This window comes from Heptranchias perlo, unplaced genomic scaffold (genome assembly GCF_035084215.1).
Source record: "Heptranchias perlo isolate sHepPer1 unplaced genomic scaffold, sHepPer1.hap1 HAP1_SCAFFOLD_266, whole genome shotgun sequence".
Classification (NCBI taxonomy): domain Eukaryota; kingdom Metazoa; phylum Chordata; class Chondrichthyes; order Hexanchiformes; family Hexanchidae; genus Heptranchias; species Heptranchias perlo.
In genome coordinates this window covers 211,349-230,815 of record NW_027139278.1, presented here as the reverse complement: position 1 = coordinate 230,815, position 19,467 = coordinate 211,349, and the positions used below count along the sequence as shown (strand labels likewise).

Below are 19,467 nucleotides of genomic sequence, written 5' to 3'. Positions count from 1 at the left end.
AAAAGTTGTCCTTAATTTCATTCACAAGTTTTTCTCGTTTTCCCTCTTTGCACCTTTTACGATTTTTTTTAGTTTCAGCACCACAACAAACAACACTTCACTGTGAAATTTGTTCAATTAGTTCTTCAGTGTCAGAGCGAGAATTGTCCATCCCTAATTTATTTAAAGTAACAAACAAACACAAGCACACATATTCATTCGTCTATCAAAGCACTGATGGACACAGAAAGATAAACACAGCCTGAAACGCAGTCAGTATCGGGATTCACAGGGAAACGGGCAAGCGAAATGGACAAAGATCAAACAGTCTGAACCCACAACAGAATGTGACGTGTAGCTGATAGATATTAATGAGAGGAGGTGGGAAACAGTACCATGAATTGGCACCGTGGCTTAGTTGGTTAAAGCACCTGTCTAGTAAACAGGAGATCCTGGGTTCAACTCCCAGCGGTGCCTTTGTGTAATTCGTGGTGTTTAGTGAATTTGAGAAGCACACAGTGCTGTGTTTTGTTCAGGATCCAACACGGAACTGATCAGGAGGTCTTTTCAAAAATGCCTTTTCATCATACAGACAGCCCTCTCATAGAATGTGTCCGTGACACGTTCTTGTTTCTGGGCTCGTTGAGGTCGGGGTATAATTCTTGATTCGATGTTTCATACCCTGGAGAAACCCTAATTTAGCCCTGGACTTTTGATCTTGATCTGCGGTTCAAAGTTTTGCGAAGAGTGAAAAGGAGTCCCCAAATCACTCCACCTGAATCTCAAGCGCTTTTGAAAGAAATTCAGTTCAAACAATCAGGACTTTAAAGGCACCTCAATGACCTGCACTTTCATTGAACGAGCTTTGCTTCCAATTACATTCAACCTTGAAACCGCTCTGGGTTTTCCCCTCACTGAAGCAGAGTGTGGCCGCTCTGTATCTGTGATCATGTCGGTGACGAGGTTCGCTTTGATATTGGTCGCTTTCAATTTTTAAGATCTCGCCAAGCTCAGGGAAAAGAAACCGCGAATCGAATTGTCCCTGTAAGTGATGAATTGAAGGGATTGGTGCTCCAAGCAGATCTGGAAAATGCGCAGTGCGGTCACTCAGGAATTCCAAATCCACCCTCTCGCCACTCCCCCCGTCTCAGTCTTTCCATCTTTACCCTTCACTGCCGGTGTTCCAGGTTCGATCATCCGTGGCCGTTCAACGAAGCCTGAGAAGTCCATGAGGGAAAAACACAGAGAGTCAAGAGACAGAGACAAGGTGGGATCAAAGTATAGGAAGAAATAGGATCAATGTCAAGTTCTGCGAACGGGCAGAATTAAAGATGGAGCTTGGGAGAGATTCCTTCACGTGTCTTGCAATTTTGCAAGAGACCATTGGGCTCCGAATTAAAAGCATGAGCCGCGCTGGAGAGTCTCTCTGAGAGAGGGAATGCGGTTCGTCAACTCCAGTTCATCGTTATTTGAGCAGTAAACATAACTTTAAGAAGTCGCGCTGCGAGGAGGATTCGAACGTACGCAGGAAATCCCCAGGGGATTCCGAGTCCAACGCCTTAACCACTCGGCCATCGCAGCTACAAACATCTGTTATGCACGGCTGTAAATCAGAATGTGTCGGTTTATCACAAGCGATCTGTGATACAATGTTCTCTCCGACAGGTGAAAGGCCCTGATCCCTGGTCTGTGCTGATTCTCTGATCGTTTACTGGGTAAAGGCCCTGATCCCTGGTCTGTGCTGATTCTCTGATGGTTTACTGGGTAAAGGCCCTGATCCCTGGTCTGTGCTTATTCCCTGATAGTTTAGTGGGATTCATTCTGTATCTCTCAGTCTCTGGTACTGTGTGTGAGTGTGGGATTCATTCTGTATCTGTCAGTCTCTGGTACTGTGTGTGAGTGTGGGATTCATTCTGTGTCTGTCACTCACTGATACTGTGTGTGAGTGTGAGATTCATTCTCTGTCTTGTCAGCAGTGTGTGTGAGAGTTTGTGATTCATTCTTTATCGGCAGTCTCTCATACTGTGTGTTAGTGTGGGATTCTTTCGGTATCTGTCAGTCTCTGTTTCTCCATGTGAGTGTGGGACTCATTCTTTATATACAGTCCCCAGTACTGTATGTGGGAGTTGAATTCATCCTAAATATGCAGTTACTCATACTGCATGTTAGTGTGGGATTCATACTGTACCTATCAGTCCCTGGTACTTGATGAGAGTGTTGGATTCATTCTGTGTCTGTGTGTCTTTGGTACTGTATCTGAATGTGAGTTTCATTCTGTATCTGTACATAATTATTCTCTCAGATTACATTATTGCGTTCAATACTTCAGCTTTAATATCTTAATGTTTGAAGAGTTTTACTCCTTATTTAATTTGTAAATATGGACGAACTTTAGGATTTAATGTTGGAGGTTTTAATCAGATAATTTGTGTGCTTTTTGGACCACTATTAAATCTGTATCTCTGTGAGTACGATTGTGGATGATAATGAATCTTTCAAACTGATAAGGTGACATTTTTGAATTGGTTTGTAATGTGTAGATCAGTCTGTAGAAATGGAATTGATACTGTATCTTTCAGTCTAATATTGTATGAGATTTTTGGACTGGTATATAATGTGTATCTCAGTCTGCACTAATAGAATTGATACTCTCTTTAAATTTCATTCTACGAGTGCATTCTGAACAGGTATCTAATTTGTTTCTCAGGTTTACTATATTTCAGTATTTCTCAATCGATACTGTATGTGAGGTTTGGATTTGTTTGCAATTTGTAGCAAATGGTTCACTTTTCGAATGGATATTTCATGTATTAAAGTCATGTGTGTGAGAGTTCTGGGATAGTATTCAATTGGAATCTCAGGTACATTATTGGGATTCATTCTGTCCCTTTCAATCGGATACCATGTGTGATTTCTCTCTGGTATTTAATTCGTAGCTATGTTGCCCTGTTGTGAGATTGACACAGTGCCTTTCAATCTGAGAGTGTGATTTTGGACTGGGATTTTTGTATCTGCCTGTCAGCGGGACAGAGTTCGGGGCAAATGGAACAGTGTCTGCCTCACCCGCTCTGTTTGAATGTTGGATTGAAAGTGTGTCTCTGGAACTTGGGATCAGTGTGGGACTGACTACTTCTGCTGTCTGAGACTGTGGAACTGATGACCTGTCTGTGTCTCTGTGCTCTGTGGGTGATAATGTACCTCCTGTGTGTGAGAAGGAGCTGGCTGCACTCCTCCTTGTGCCTCGGGTGGAGGAAACATCACATTCATTCTGGATCATTCAAGGATTCGCCTGTGGAAAGAAAAATGATCTGTTGTAACCCAAGAAACGGTGAGGTTGAAAATAGAATAGAGATCAGTTTAATATCTCTGCTAATGATCATTTTGAATATCCACAAATGAAAACCAGCGATACAAACAGTGTCAGTGTCTGACTCCACTGCAGCACTCAGCTTCTGCACACCAGGTGTGTTGGGCTATTTTACAACAATTTAGTGACATCCAGACACAACCCAACCCCTGCACTGATCCATGAATGGGACTACCCGATGGGGCAGGGACCTTTGTGCAGGTCAGGTTTCTAATCCCCTCTCCCATGGGACTAACCGTTCAACCGAAACCAAACAGCCGCTGTTTAAATTGTGTCCTTCACACTTCTCACCTGATGCCTGCAATAGATGCTCTTTGTATAACTCCCCACATCCTTACTGTCCGGCTCTGTTTCCACTCTTCACTGTCCAATAACAATAAACAGGGTGAGACTGGAACTAAACCAGGACCATTCACTCCTGGTTTGGGGAGAGAAAGCAGCAATGGTTTTAATAGCAGGTTCTTCCCATTCTCTCTCCCTTCCCCTGGACACACCCTGTCCACACACAGCCCGAGAATGACCTCTCCCTTCCCCCCCCTCTCACTCCATGTTCCGGGACCAGTTCCTGATCCACTCCGCCTCTTACAAACAGCCCCCGGACTCCCCCTGCCCTTCCCCCGGACTCAATGCCGATCTCTGAGCCCATCTGCGGACACGGTCCCGGAGCGATGAGCTGCTGTAACGAGGCTGCTCTTTGCTCCCTTCCCCCGGGGGCCGTGATCTCTCCATTCCCGCCTGTCTGAGCAAAGGAAGTGGGTCTGGGGGAAAGGTCAGAGGGAATGGGCTCCACAGGCAGTGCAGGAACAGGCACCAGAATGGGAAACAGATGGGATTCCACCAGTGCCTAACGCTGGAATCCAGACTGACTTTACAATCTCCAACTATTAAACTCGAGGTTTCCATCCCTGCTGTTTCTCTCGGGGAATTTTGATGGGAAAGAGTCTTTCAGAGATAAAGTGAGCGGCTGTGGAATGAGCCAATGGGTTCTGTTCATTCTTGGCTCCCTTACTGATAAAGTAACGTTTGACTCCGAAACTGGAGGGAGGATTCCTCAAACCAATCCTGGAGAAACGGGGGAGGAAAGTGGGAGTCGGTGTATTTGCTGGGACCGTGTAGGATTAATATCAGGCAGCAACAGTCCCAGTTTATTTCAATCGGAGTGAAACTCTCGGTCACTGAGAGTAATACAGAACGGCCCTGAGCTGCAAGATTGCAGAGGGGACAACATGCAAGAGAGGGTTAAATGTGTGACACTGTCCCTGAGAGTGGGATTAATAATGTGTCTGTCTCTGAAATAATATCAGTGAGAGATGAGACTGCATCTTCTGTCACTCCACCTTGGAATAGCATTTGGAATGGAATATTTTCCAATTTGTTACTCTGTGAAAACGGGACATTACAGGTCAGTTTCTCTCTCTCTCTTTTGTACAGCATATGAAGGTGGGATACTGTTACTGAGAGTGATACAGAGACACTGATAGGAAGTGTAATTCTGATACTGTGCCTGTCTGTTTTTATCTCTCTCTAGCGCTGTACATGAAGGTGGAATATTGTTACTGAGTGTGAAACGGACACACTGATGGGAAGTGTGAGACTGATACTGTGTCTGTCTGTGTGTCTCTCTCTGTCTGTCTGTCTTTCTCTCTCCCTAGTGCTGTACAAGGAGGCGGGATACTGTTACTGAGCGTAATATAGACACACTGATAGAAAGGGAAAGACTGATTCTGTGTCTGTGAACAGACCTCCGGTGCTATTGGTGAGACGGTCACTGTCCCTTTTACTGTATATCAACCGGTCTGACGGGGCATTCATCCTTCGCCAGTCCTGTAAGGAAAGGTGGAGAGAAACCGTCTGTAACTGTCTGACACTGGACTGTCTGTGAGTGTTGAATTTATTCAGTAAGTCGTCGTGTCTGGGTGTTGAGAACGGGATGGAGAGGACACCAGTTACTATTATCTGACAGTCAGGTTAGGAGGAGAGAGAAACACAGAGAGACTGGAGGAGCCCAGAGCGGATAATTTGTATTTTCATCTTAACCAAACATATCACCGTGTGCGGACAATATAATAATGTAAAAGGAGGAGGACAAGGTGAGGCCCAGACAGCATTGAATCTCATTTCACGACAGACGGACGCAGGACTTGTCCCAGGTGAGGGTTTTGTGTTTAAAGATCACTTCACTAAAAACACCTTAACGATCTGGGGTTACAGACGGACATGACGGGCAGGAAAAGACCAGCTGGTTCATCAATCCTGCCCCACATGCCTGGAGCATCGTGACTGGACACTTCCTACACACACCACCAGCCCCACCCACCGGGAACATGGAATCTCCTGGGAGCGGTCACAAACCAGAAAAAAATCCAGAAAAAAACCACTCACCTTCTATATGATGCGATCTCTGCCCCAGTCAAGAACCGGTCCAGATCCCTCGAGAAGGCGGAGAGAGAGTCAGCGCCCACCGCACCAGAGAGAGTCAGAGTCAGCACCCACCGCACCAGAGAGAGTCAGAGTCAGCACCCACCGCACCAGAGAGAGTCAGAGTCAGCACCCACCGCACCAGAGAGAGTCAGCACCCACCGCACCAGAGAGAGTCAGCACCCACCGCACCAGAGTCAGAGTCAGCACTCACCGCACCGGAGAGAGTCAGCACCCACCGCACAGGAGAGAGTCAGCACCCACCGCACCAGAGAGAGTCAGCACTCACCGCACCGGAGAGAGTCAGCACCCACCGCACCAGAGAGGGTCGGCGCCCACCGCACCAGAGAGGGTCGGCGCCCACCGCACCAGAGAGAGTCAGCACCCACCACACCAGAGAGGGTCAGCACCCCCCGCACCAGAGAGAGTCAGCACCCACCACACCAGAGAGGGTCAGCACCCCCCGCACCAGCCGGGAATGCATTCCAGATGCTCACTCCTCTCTGGGAAAAGAAGAAGCTCCCAACATCCAGACTATTCTTCCCTCTTTGTGGTCGGACGCCGGTCCGCTGCTTCCCCCCAATCTGTGAAACTGGAAATAATCGATCACTGGGCAAGCTGTTCAACCATGAGATGGGAGCCATTGAAACACCGTGGGCGCTCTCCCATTGAATTATATTCTGTGCGGAGCGTTCGGTTTTTCGCGAGGTGAAGAAACTCTTGTCTCTCCTTGTGTGTGAATGTGAGGCGAGTCTCAGATGATATTCTCACAGTTGAATCCAAAATGTAACTTGTTTGGAGATGCCGGGGATTGAACCCAGGACCTCATACATGCAAAGCATGTGCTCTTCCACTGAGCTACATCCCCACGGGGCAAAAGATACCTGAGAAATAAACAAGCAGACACTTTAGAAGTGAAGCCGTGAGCTTTCTGCTCCGTCTCTCCAGGACATCGAGATGCCCAGCGGTCCCGCGTGTTCACAATGTTCAACCTCTGCTTCAGTTCACGGGGTTTCTGCTCCTCTTTACTTTGAACTTTCCAAAAAAAATCTGCGGAAATAAAAAAACCCAATCGCTAATGGTCAGTGACAAGGCTGAAATCCAACCTCTGAATCATAAAGTGAGATGGAAGAATGACAGAGCGTCAAACAGGAACAAGAGCTGGGACTGCTCGCTCGATATTGCACCGTCACACATTCCCCTCAGTCGGCGGCTGCTTTGAGTTGAGCTGTTGAGGGGACCGAGAGATGAAGTCCCGCTCCGGGACAATTTAATGCTTGTGGAGCCTCAGAAGTTGGAACTCGCTGAGCTCAAAAAACGTCATTCAACTTTCCGTGGGTAATTCAGGTGAAAAATTATTTTGGAAGATGCTGAGAGTTGAACCCAGGATCTCAACACATGTAAAACATGCGCTCTATCACTGAACTAAATCCCCAGATTGAAGAAACCTCTCACCAAGGAAAGAAGAACTGATTGTCCTCATTTTATGAGGCCACCCGTGGTGGGTGTGCACTGCACTCACTGCATTTTAATGGGGAAATAATCAATTTATATTATGTAATTATCCCCCACTCACTGCATTTTACTGGAGAAATAATCAATTTATATTATGTAACTATCCTCCACTCACTGCATTTTACTGGAGAAATAATCAATTTATATTATGTAACTATCCCCCACTCATTGCATTTTACTGGAGAAATAATCAATTTATATTCTGTAACTATCCCCCACTCACTGCATTTTGCTGGAGAAATAATTAATTTATATTCTGTAACTATCCTCCACTCACTGCATTTTACTGGAAAAATAATCAATTTATTTTATGTAACTATCCCCCACCAGGTTTTAGCTGTTGTCAGAAATAGTCCCTTCGTGGTCGCCAATTGTAGGATTTAAACCACTATTTTCAGGATTATAATCTGATCCAATCTAAGGACTGGTTCCTGACAACAACAAGATCACCACTGGTACTGGTATTACGGTTAAAGGCAAAACCGATTTATTAATCACATCACAATTAGTGCAAAAAGGTGATACTTAACAAAGAGAAATAATGAGTGTTCCTTGAAACCTCGGGAGTGTCCCTCCAAGTGACTACGGTGCGGTCTCTCTCTCTCTCTCTATCCCTCCAAGTGACTACGGTGCGGTCTCTCTCTCTCTGTCCCTCCAAGTGACTACGGTGCGGTCTCTCTCTCTCTCTTTCCCTCCAAGTGACTACGGTGCGGTCTCTCTCTCTCTCTCTCTCTCTACCCTCCAAGTGACTACGGTGCTGTCTCTCTCTCTCTCTCTCTCTATCCCTCCAAGTGACTACGGTGCGGTCTCTCTCTCTCTCTATCCCTCCAAGTGATTACGGTGCGGTCTCTCTCTCTCTCTCTCTCTGTCCCTCCAAGTGACTACAGTGTGGTCTCTCTCTCTCTCTCTATCCCTCCAAGTGACTACGGTGCAGTCTCTCTCTCTCTCTCTCTGTCCCTCCAAGTGACTACGGTGCGGTCTCTCTCTCTCTCTCTCTCTGTCCCTCCAAGTGACTACAGTGCGGTCTCTCTCTCTCTCTCTCTCTATCCCTCCAAGTGACTACAGTGCGGTCTCTCTCTCTCTGTCCCTCCAAGTGACTACGGTGCGGTCTCTCTCTCTCTCTCTCTGTCCCTCCAAGTGACTACAGTGCGGTCTCTCTCTCTCTCTCTCTATCCCTCCAAGTGACTACGGTGCGGTCTCTCTCTCTCTCTCTCTCTATCCCTCCAAGTGACTACGGTGCGGTCTCTCTCTCTCTCTCTCTATCCCTCCAAGTGACTACAGTGCAGTCTCTCTCTCTCTCTCTCTTGCTGTGATCTGTTGACTGAAAAGTTCTCTTCTTCCTTGCCAGAATCTTGTTCGCCTTCCTCAGCTTTTGAGGTCTCTTCTTATTCCCTTTTTCAGTTTATGAGCAGTTCACTCTCACATCCACATCTCTCAGCCTGACCATTATTCATGTCTCTCAACCTTCAGAAGTTACATTCCAAGCATAACTCCTGGTAACATCCGTGCCTTGTTGTTACAGACTTAACAGAACCTTATTTAGAGTTTGCATTGCCAGCCTTCACAGAACCGTTTGTATAAACAGACTTCTACTGACTGGCTTGTGGAGGCTCGAGATAGAGAGGCCTGAGCCTGAGTGACTCCTTGATTTAATGAACCTTCAGTCCCTTTATCTACATGTATTTTAGATATTATGCTATCACAGCACATTCCTCCCTTAGGTCTGTTCATTCCCACTTTACTGTTGTCAGCATCCTTTTAGTTTTAACTGCAAACTTGACTGTAATAACCATCATGCATCCTTCTCGGCCCACCAGCACTTTCTTATTGAACACACGTTACATGGTTCATTCTATATTAATACACAGTACAGTTTACATTTATAGATACATAGATTCACAGTACATTTTGTTCTACTTCTACTATTGATTATAATTATACTAAATTCTATCTGTTAATGGGTTAATCCTTACACGTTGTTCTTCCTGACTCTAAACACCATAGTTCAGTCCTGGATGTGATTAACTGCAGAATCCAAACCCTGCAGTCACTTGTGAACTCGCTGGTGTCTCAGCACGTGTGATGACTGAGTGAATCCCTTCCCACACACGGAGCAGGTGAACAGTCTCTCCACAATGTGCGTGAGTTGATGTGTCAGCAGTTCATTTCTGCTTTTAAAGCTCTTCTCAAAGTTACTGCATTAAAAGGTCACTCAATAGTGTGAACAAGTTGATGTCTCAGAAGGTCAGATGAATTTGTGAATCCCTTCCCACACATGGAGCAGGTGAACAGTCTCTCCCCAGTGTCAGTGTGTTGGTGTTTCAGATCATTTGTTTTAAATCCCTTCTCACAGTCAGAACATTTCAGAGGTCTCTTATCAGAGTGAACTCGCTGGTGTCTCAGCAGGTGTGATGACCGAGTAAATCTCTTCTTACACAGGGAGCAGGTGAACGGCCTCTCTCTGACGTGAGTGTGTCGATGTCTTCACAATTTGTATCTGTATTTAGAGCTCTTCGTGCAGTCAGAACATTAAAAAGGTCTCTCCCCAGTCTGAACAATTTGGTGTGTCAGCAGTTTGGATGAAATAGTGAATCCCTTCCCTCACACGGAGCAGGTGAGCGGCCTCTCCCCAGTGTGGGTGCGTTGGTGTGTCAGCAGATTCTTTTTGCTTTTAAACCTCGTCTCACAGTCAGAACATTTTAAAGGTCTCTCATCGGAGTGAACTCGCTGGTGTGTTAGCAGGGTGGAAGAATGAGTGAATTTCTTCCCACACACGGAGCAGGAGAACGGCCTCTCCCCAGTGTGAACTCGCTGGTGTATCAGCAGGTGGCATGATCGAGTAAATCTCTTCTTACACACAGAGCAGGAGAACGGTCTCTCCCCAGTGTGAGTGCGTTGGTGTGTCAGCAGTTCAATTTTGCTTTTAAAGCTCCTCTCACAGTCAGAACATTTAAAAGGTCTCTCATCAGAGTGAACTCGCTGGTGTGTCAGCAGGGTGGATGATTGAGTGAATCTCTTCTTACACACGGAGCAGGTGAATGGCCTCTCCCCAGTGTGAACACGCTGGTGTCACAAAAGTTGTGATGACAGTGTGAATCTCTTCCCGCACACGGAGCAGGTGAACGGCCTCTCCCCGGTGTCACTGCGTTGATGTCTCAGCAGTTCGTTTCTGCTTTTAAAGCTCTTCCCACAGTCAGAGCATTTAAAAGGTCTCTCATCAGAGTGAACTCGCTGGTGTGACAGCAGGTGGCATGATCGAGTGAATCCCTTCCCACACACAGTGTGAGTGCGTCGATGAGTTTCCAGCTCTGAAGGGTAATTGAATCCCTTCCCACAGTCCCCACATTTCCACGATTTCTCCGTGGTCCGTGTGTCCTTGTGTCTCTCCAGGTTGGACGATCAGTTGAAGCCTCGTCCACACACAGAACACGTGGACGGTTTCTCCCCGCTGTGAATGGTGCGATGTTTTTTCAGGCTGTGTAACTGGTTAAAGCTCTTTCCACAGTCAGTGCACTGGAACACTCTCACTCGGGTGTGTGTGTCTCGGTGCTTTTCCACTCACACTGATGTTTGAAATCTTCTCCCACGGATAGAACAGACAAACATTTCTCCTTCCACATTCAAAGGCCGATGATATTCAGGTCCTGATGAATCGAGTGACTCTGTCAGATCTTGACGTGCTGTTTGGTTTGAGTTTTCCTCTGCAAATCCTCCCCATCTAATACCCTATAAAGGAGTTTATAAAAGTCATCACTGTAAGTACAGGGTAGAAATTCAGAAAAGACAATTCTAGTGTCTACAAAACCTTCTTTCCTCTCTTGTGCCTCAAAGCTGTAAATCCCCGTCCCACACACTCTCCCTCCTCCCTGTGCTGAAATCCAAACCCATCGCATCATCTTTCAGTGGCCCTAAAAAAATGAGTGAAAGGGTGAGAGAGTGAAAGGGTGAGAGAGTGAAAGGGTGAGAGAGTGAATGTGAGAGAGTGAATGTGAGTGTGAGAGAGTGAGTGTGAGAGAGTGAGTGTGAGAGAGTGAGTGTGAGAGAGAATGTGGGAGAGTGAATGTGAGAGAGTGAATGTGAGAGAGTGAATGTGAGAGAGTGAATGTGGGAGATTGAATGTGAGAGAGTGAATGTGAGTGTGAGAGAGTGAGTATGAGAGAGTGAGTGTGAGAGAGTGAGTGTGAGAGAGTGAGTGTGAGAGAGTGTGAATGTGAGAGAGTGAGAGTGAGAGAGAGTGAATGTGAGTGAGAGAGTGTGAGAGTGAATGTGAGAAAGTGAATGTGAGAAAGTGAATGAGAGAGTGAGTGTGAGAGTGAGTGTGAGAGAGTGAGTGTGAGAGAGTGAATGTGAGTGAGAGTGAGAGAGAGTGAATGTGAGTGAGAGAGTGTGAGAGAGTGAGTGTGAGAGAGTGAATGTGAGTACAGCAGTGGGCTCGATGTGGAGAATGAAGTGGGGCAGGTGGAGCATGTTTCAATGGGGCAGCAGTGATCATAATCTCATTAGGTTTAGAACAGTTATGGAAAAGGACAGGGGACAGTCAAATGTGAAAATTCTGAACTGGAGGAGGGCTAATTCCAGTGAGTTAAAAAGGGATCTTGTCCAGGTGAATTGGAATCAAAAATTGGCAGCCAGAACAGTAATTGAACAGTGGGAGGCCTTCAAGGAGGAGTGGGAATGGGTACAGAGGAGACAGATTCCCACGAGGAGGAAAGGAACAGCATCCAAAGCTCGAGCTCGGATGAATAAAGATATAGAGATCACCATTGCTCCTTCATTTACAGACGATCACTGACCTATCATCATTTCTCCTTCATTTACAGAAGTTTCCTGACTGATCACTATTTCTGCTTCATTTGTAGATGCTCCCTGACCAATTACATATCTCCTTCATTTACAGACGCTCCCTGACCAATCACATTTCTCCTTCATTTACAGACGCTCCCTGACCGATCACCAGTTCTTCAATTGCAGAAGCTCCCTGACTGATCAACAATTCTCCTTCAATTACAGACGCTCCCTGATCGATCCCCATTTCTTCTTCAATTGCAGACGCTCCCTGTCCGATCACCCTTTCTCCTTCATTTACAGACGCTCCCTGACCGATCACCATTTCTCCTTCATTTACAGACGCTCCCTGACCGATCCCCATTTCCCCTTCATTTACAGACGCTCCCTGACCGATCACCATTTCTCCTTTATTCACAGACGCTCCCTGTCCGATCACCCTTTCCCCTTCAATTGCAGACGCTCCCTGTCCGATCACCCTTTCTCCTTCATTTACAGACGCTCCCTGTCCGATCATCCTTTCTCCTTCATTTACAGACGCTCCCTGTCCGATCACCATTTCTCCTTCATTTACAGACGCTCCCTGACCGATCCCCATTTCTCCTTCATTTACAGACGCTCCCTGACCGATCCCCATTTCCCCTTCATTTACAGACGCTCCCTGACCGATCACCATTTCTCCTTCATTTACAGACGCTCCCTGACCGATCACCATTTCTCCTTCATTTACAGACGCTCCCTGACCGATCACCATTTCTCCTTCATTTACAGACGCTCCCTGACCGATCCCCATTTCTCCTTCATTTACAGACGCTCCCTGACCGATCACCATTTCTCCATCATTTACAGACGCTCCCTGACCGATCCCCATTTCCCCTTCATTTACAGACGCTCCCTGACCGATCCCCATTTCCCCTTCATTTCCCGGCGGGTAGTGAGGGGGGGATAATGTTCACTGTTTTATATTCGGGTCTGGGGCCGCACTCGGGGTTTGTAAAGCCTGAGCCTGGGCCTGAGCCCGGACCCGGGCCCCGGGGTTTATTGAGCCTCTTGCTCCGATCCTCTGACCTGCACCGAACGCGCTCCTCCCGCAGCCTCGACTGGCCGCGCATGCTCAGGACACACTGACCGGTAATGAGTCAATACCGCGCCTGCGCACTGGGCTCCACTGATTCAGATAGGGCACAATCTGTACCGCGCTGCATGCTGGGTGATGCAGCCGCCATTGATGATCTTAATATCAGGCCGAAAAACAAAGACATTGGAAGCAGAGAGATCGCGTTTGGACCAAGGATAATAAAATGAACTGAAACCCCAGCGCTTCGAGCCATTTTAACCGGCACAAACACACAGCATAGAAGCCCTCCCCCGCTCCACCCCGAATTTGGTGAACTCCAGAAAAAAAATTTCAGTGACTTTTATTAATTTCGTTTTATTAACTGTTGCAACTGAAGGGTTCAATTAATGTTTATTTTCCAAATGCACCTCGGGACCGCCAGTCTCACCATTAATCCCGCCTGGCGATTAAGGAGAGTTCCGGACCAATAGGAGGAGCGGAAATTTGTAGGCATTTCATCGAACTCGTGGGGTGTTGCAGGGATCAGTACTGTGGCCTCAATTATTTACAATATATATCAATGACTTGGATGAAGGAACAGAGTGTCTTGTGGCCAGATTTGCTGATGATACAAAGATAGGTGGAAAAGCAAGTTGCAATGAGGACACAACGTGTCTGTGAAGGGATCTTGCCTGGTTAAGCGAATGGGCAAAAAATTGGCAGATGGAATATAATGTGGGAAAATGTGAAGTCATCCACTTTGGGAGGAAAAAATATTTTGCTTTTTTATTTGAATGGAGAAATACTACAAAATGCTGCACTACAGAGGGATCTGGGTTTCCTCGTGCAAGAAAGACAAAATTCAACATACAGGTGTAGCAGGTAATCCGGAAGGCAAACGGAATATTGGCTTTTATGTCCATGGGGATGGAGCATAAAATCAGTGAAGTCATGCTACAAATGTACAGGGTGCTGGTGAGACCACAACTGGAGTACTGCACACAGTTCTGAGGAAGGACATACTTGCATTTGAGGCAGTTCAGAGACGGTTCACTAGGTTGATTCCGGGTATGGAAGGGTTGTCTTATGATGAAAGATTGAACAGGTTGGGTCTACACTCAATGGAGTTTTGATTGAAACAGACAAGATTCTGTGGAGACTCAATAGCGTAGATGCTGAGAGGATGTTACCCCTCATGGGGGAATCTAAAACTAGGGGGCATAGTATCAGAATAAGGGGTCGCCCGTTTAAGACGGAAATGAGGAGGAATTTCTTCTCCCAGAGCGTCGTGAGTCTTTGGAATTCTTTACCCCAAAAAGCTGTGGAGGCTGAGTCATTGAATACGTTCAAGGCTGAGTTAGACAAATTTTTGATCAGCAAGGGAGTCAAAGGATATGGGGAAAGGGCGGGAAAGTGGAGCTGAGGTATAAATCAAATCAGCCATGATCTCATTAAATGGCGGACCAGGCTCGAGGGGCCGAATGGCCTACTCCTGCTCCTATCTCTTATGGTCTTATGGTAAATTGACTGGACGGCTGTGCTGACAGTTGGTCCTCCAGCCAATCGGAGTGTGTGGGGGCGGGAGTTGCGCCACTGAATGGGCGGTTCGAAGTCCAGATATCCGTCATTGTCTGAAGCATCATTTTTAAAAATTAATTTACATTGAGCTCCAGGAGAAAACTCGACCTTTCTGTTGTGGCTTGAAAAAGATGAAACCAGATGAGGTGGAGCAAACATTTCAACATTTGTTCGAAAAACACATTAATCAAGAATAGCCAACATGGATTATTTGAGATAACTCGAGTATACTGATAAAGGGAATGTAGTGGATGTTGTGTTGATGGATTGTGAACAGGTGTTTGATAAGGTGCCGGACAGGAGGCTTGTTGATAAAATTAATACGCACGGTATTAAAATAAATGAGGCAGTGTGGGTAGGAAGTTGTGTAAAGGGCAGAAAACAGAGAGTAGTGGTTAATGGATGTTCTTCAGATTGGAGGGATGTAAACAGTGGTGTCCCCCAGGGTCAGTGTTGGGACCATTGCTCTTCTCAATATAGAGAATGATCTGAGCTTGGGTATGTGGGACACAAGGTGAAAATCTATAGGTGACGCCAACATTGGCAGCGTGGGGAACTGGGAAGAGGAGTCAGTGACTTCATTGTGACGTCCACAGGTTCGTAAACAGGCGGGTGAAATTTAATGCAGAGAAATGTGACGTGATACATTTTGAGAGGAAGTAAAATGAGATGAAATATGCACTAAATGGTCAAAGTTTAAAATTAGAGGAGCAGAGAGACTAAGGGATGGCAGGTTCTAACTAATGCATTGTCTTATTAATTAACAAGTCTGAGAGTCAGCAACTTTAATACCTCATTCAGAAATATATGAGCAAATTCTCTTTCCTGTACTGTACCAGAGTAAACATGCCAGTCCCCCGTGTACACGAGATGATCCCGCTGGATGGAACCTCAGGCACCCTGAGCTTGATCTCAGGTGTCTCCAGTCCTGACTGTCCCTTACATCAGTATCCCGTCACTTTTATACCCTGTTGTGATCCATCTCTGTCACTGGAGCTGGAACTTCCCCAGTCTGTGGTTTACAAGGACGCATTGCTTGGTTCCCAGCAGTTATTTATCTTCAGTAGCGTTCTCATGATCACTGAACTACCCTGCTTACTGTTAATTAGACTCATAGAATCAAATAAATTTACGGCACAGAAAGAGGCCATTCGGCCCATTGCGTCTGTGCCGGCCGAAAAAGAGCTATCCAGTTTAATCCCACTTTCCAGCTCTTGGCCCATAGCCTTGTAGCTACCGGCAGTTCAAGTATTCTTAAAATGCGATGAGGATGTCCGCCTCTCCCACCCTTTCAGGCAGTCAGTTCCAGACCCCACAAACCTTGGGTGAAATAATTTCTCCTCAGTTCCCCATTAAACCTTCTACCAATCACTTTAAATCTATACCCCTGGTTCTTAACCTCTCTGCTAAGAGAAGTGGGTCCTTCCAAACCACGCTATCTGGGACCTTCATAATTGTGTTCACCTCAATTAAATCTGCCTTCAGTCTCCTCTGTTCCAAAGAAAACAACCCCAGCCTATCCAATCTTTCCTCATAGCTAAAATTCTACAGTCCAGGTAACATCCTTGTAAATCTTTCTTGCCTTGTGTATAAAATGTCTGCTATTTGAAAGTCGTGACATTGATCAAAGTCCGCGTTACATTTTCTTGCCATTTGTGTCAAGATTTGGAAAAGATCTGCTGCCTGACACTTTTAATGTTGCCGACCTTTAACTGTAGCTCACAGTGTCTGAACAGTCACTTTTATCATCAACCTTTTATGTATTTCCTGGTGCTCCATCTCCTTAACAACACAAGCTGATCACAGCATCGTTTCCTTTAAATTGAATTCCACTGTGAAAAAATGCACAATTTCAAAGTTAAGCAACGTGTGCAAGATTGGAAGGAGAGTGCGAGAGGAGATAATTGGTTTGGATCAGTGATCTCTTGAGCATTAAGACATTCATTATCTGAAAGAAGCACGGAGATGAGATTTCTGTCTATATTTATCAGTATAGAAAAGAAGCAGGGAGTTGAGATCCTTTTTTTATTCATCCTGCTATCTACAAAATCCTTCGCCTCTCAATGCCCAGCATCTTTCTTCCCAACTCCTTGCTCTGCAGGGAAGTCTTGGTTTCATTAATTCTCCATGTTAGCAGCAAACATCGAATTCACCTGGCAGATCTGACCATGGCTTCCAGTCATAAGTCATCCCATCGTGTTGACACCATGTTTGCAACTCAAGATAAGCTGTTTTATGTTCATGGAATTCATTCGAGTCAGTTTTCTAGATCAATATGTCGAGGAATCAACAAGGGAACAGGCTATTTCAGATCTAGTATTGTGTAATGAAACAGGGTTAATTAGTAATCTTATAGTAGATGATCCTCTGGGGAAGAATGATCATAATATGATAGAATTTCATATTGAGTTTGAGAGTGATGTCGTTAAGTCCGAAACTGGGGTCTCAAATTTAAACAAAACCATTTACGGAGTTATGAGGGGTGAGTTGGCTAAGGTAGTTTGGGAAAAGAGATTAAAAATATGATAATAGATAAGCAATGGTGAACATTTAAAGAAATAATTTAGAATTCCTCAACAAAATTACATTCCCTTGTGGATTAAAAGCTCCACCGTAAAAGTGGTCCAACCTTGGTTAACTGGAGAAATTAATGATAGTGTTAGGTTAAAAGAGGCTTACAATGTTGCCAAAAAGAATAGTAAGCCTGAGGATTAGGAGAGTTTGAGAAATCAGCAAAGGATGACCACGAAATTGCTAAAATGGGAGAAAATAGAACCAGCAAGAAATATAAGAATGGATTGTAAGAGCTTCTGCAAGTGTATATAAAGGAAGAGATTAGCGAAAGTAAACATGGGTCCATTGGAGACAGAGACAGGAGAATTTATAATGGAGAACAAGGAAATGGCAGAGACGTTTAACAAGTATTCTGTATCTGTCTTCACAGTAGAAGACACAAAAATCATACCAGAAGTATTGGGGAACCAAGGTGAGGAATCAGAGTGAGGAACCTAAAGCAATTAAGATTAGTAAAGAAAAAGTACTGGAGGAATTAATGGGACTAAAAGCTGACAAATTCATTGGCCCTGATGGCCTACATCCTAGGGTTTAAAAAGAGGTGGCTGCAGAGACAGTGGATGCACTGGTTTTATCTTCCAGAGTTCCCATGATTCGAGAAAGGTCCCCTTGGATTGGAAGGTACCAAATGTAACCCGGCTATTCAAGAAAGAGGGAGAGAGAAAATAGGGAACTACAGGCCATTTAGCCTGACAATAGTAGGAGGGAAATTGCGAGAATCTATTACTAGGGAGGTAGTAACAGGGCACTTAGAAAATCATGTTATAATTAGACACATGCAACTCGCTTTTATGAAAGGGAAATCGTGTTTGACAAATCTATAAGAGGTTTTGAGGGTGTAGATAGCAGGGTAGATAAGGGAGCACCAGTGCATGTCGTACATTTGGATTTTCAAAAGGCATTCGATAAGGTGCCACACAAAAGTTTGTTAAACAACATTAGGGCTCATGGGATTGTGGGTAATATATTAACATGGTTTGGGGATTTGTTGACGTACAGAAAACAGGAAGTCAGAATAAACAGGTCATTTTGGGGTTGGCAGGTTGTAACCAGTGGGGTGCCATGAAGATCAGTGCTTGGGCCTCAGATATTTACAATCTATATTAATGACTTAGATGAGGGGACCGAGTGTAATGTATCCAGGTTTGCTGATGAGACAAAATTGGTGGGAAAGTAAGCTGTGAGGAGGACGCAAAGAGGATGCAAAGTGATACAGACAGGTGAAGTGAGTGGGCGAGAAGTTGGTAAATGAAGTATAAAGTGGGGAAATGTGAGATTATTCACTTTGGTAGGAAGAATAGAAAAGCAGAATATTTGTAAAAGATGAGAGACCACGAAATGTTGGTATTCAGTGGGATTTGTGTGTCCTTGTACATGGATCAGAGAAAGTTAACATGCAGGTGCAGCAAGCAATTAGGAAAGCAAATGGTGTGTTGGCCTTTATTGCGAGGTGGTTGGAGAACAAGGATAAGGAAGTCTTGCTGTAATAAAATAGGGCTTTGGTGAGACCGCATCTGGAGTACTGTGTACAGATTTGATCTCCTTACCTGCGGAACGATACACTTGCCTTAGAGTGGGTGCAACAAAGGTTCACTAGATTGATTCCTGGGATGAGAGGTTTGTCCTGTGAGGAGAGATTGAGCAGAATGGGCCTATATTCTCTGCAGTTTACAATAATGAGGTGATCTCATTGAAACATGTAAAATTCTTGGAGGGCTTGACAGTGTAAATGCTGGGATGCTGTTTCCCCTCGCTGGAGAGTCCAGAATTAATGGTTATAATCCCAAGATAAGGGGCCGGCCATTTGGTACACAGATGAGGAATAATTTCTTCACTGAGAGGGTTGTGAACCATTGGAATTCTCTCCCCCAGAGGGCTGTGGATGCTGAGCCATTGAATCGATTCAAAACTGAGATAGATCGATTTTTGGACACGATGGAACTCAAGGGGTCTGGGGATTGGTCGGGAAAGTGGAGTTGAGGTCGAAGATCAGCGATGACGTTATCAAATGGCGGAGCAGGCTCGAGGGACTGAATGGCCAACTCTTGCTCCTTTCGCTGATATTGGTCCGCCTGAAAAGCAGAACTTGCCAGCTGTTTTAAAACTTTTAGCCTGAACAGGGACTTGAACCCTGGACCCTCAGATCACTACCTATTTTAAAAGTTTGATGCTCTATCGACTGAGCTATCCAGAC

At 45.4% G+C, this 19,467-nt stretch overlaps 4 non-coding genes across 4 annotated transcripts; 1 reads left to right on the top strand and 3 right to left on the bottom strand.

Annotated features, from left to right (window-relative positions):
* The first annotated feature begins 382 nt into the window (after window positions 1-382).
* Window positions 383-456, top strand: trnat-agu (transfer RNA threonine (anticodon AGU)). Its single transcript has one exon. It is a non-coding gene; the product is annotated as a tRNA-Thr (tRNA).
* Window positions 457-1,478: 1,022 nt separating this feature from the next.
* Window positions 1,479-1,560, bottom strand: trnap-cgg (transfer RNA proline (anticodon CGG)). Its single transcript has one exon. It is a non-coding gene; the product is annotated as a tRNA-Pro (tRNA).
* A 5,000-nt stretch (window positions 1,561-6,560) lies between these two features.
* Window positions 6,561-6,632, bottom strand: trnaa-ugc (transfer RNA alanine (anticodon UGC)). The gene has a single exon. It is a non-coding gene; the product is annotated as a tRNA-Ala (tRNA).
* Window positions 6,633-19,382: 12,750 nt separating this feature from the next.
* Window positions 19,383-19,467, bottom strand: trnak-uuu (transfer RNA lysine (anticodon UUU)). The gene is given in 2 exon segments: window positions 19,383-19,418; window positions 19,431-19,467. It is a non-coding gene; the product is annotated as a tRNA-Lys (tRNA).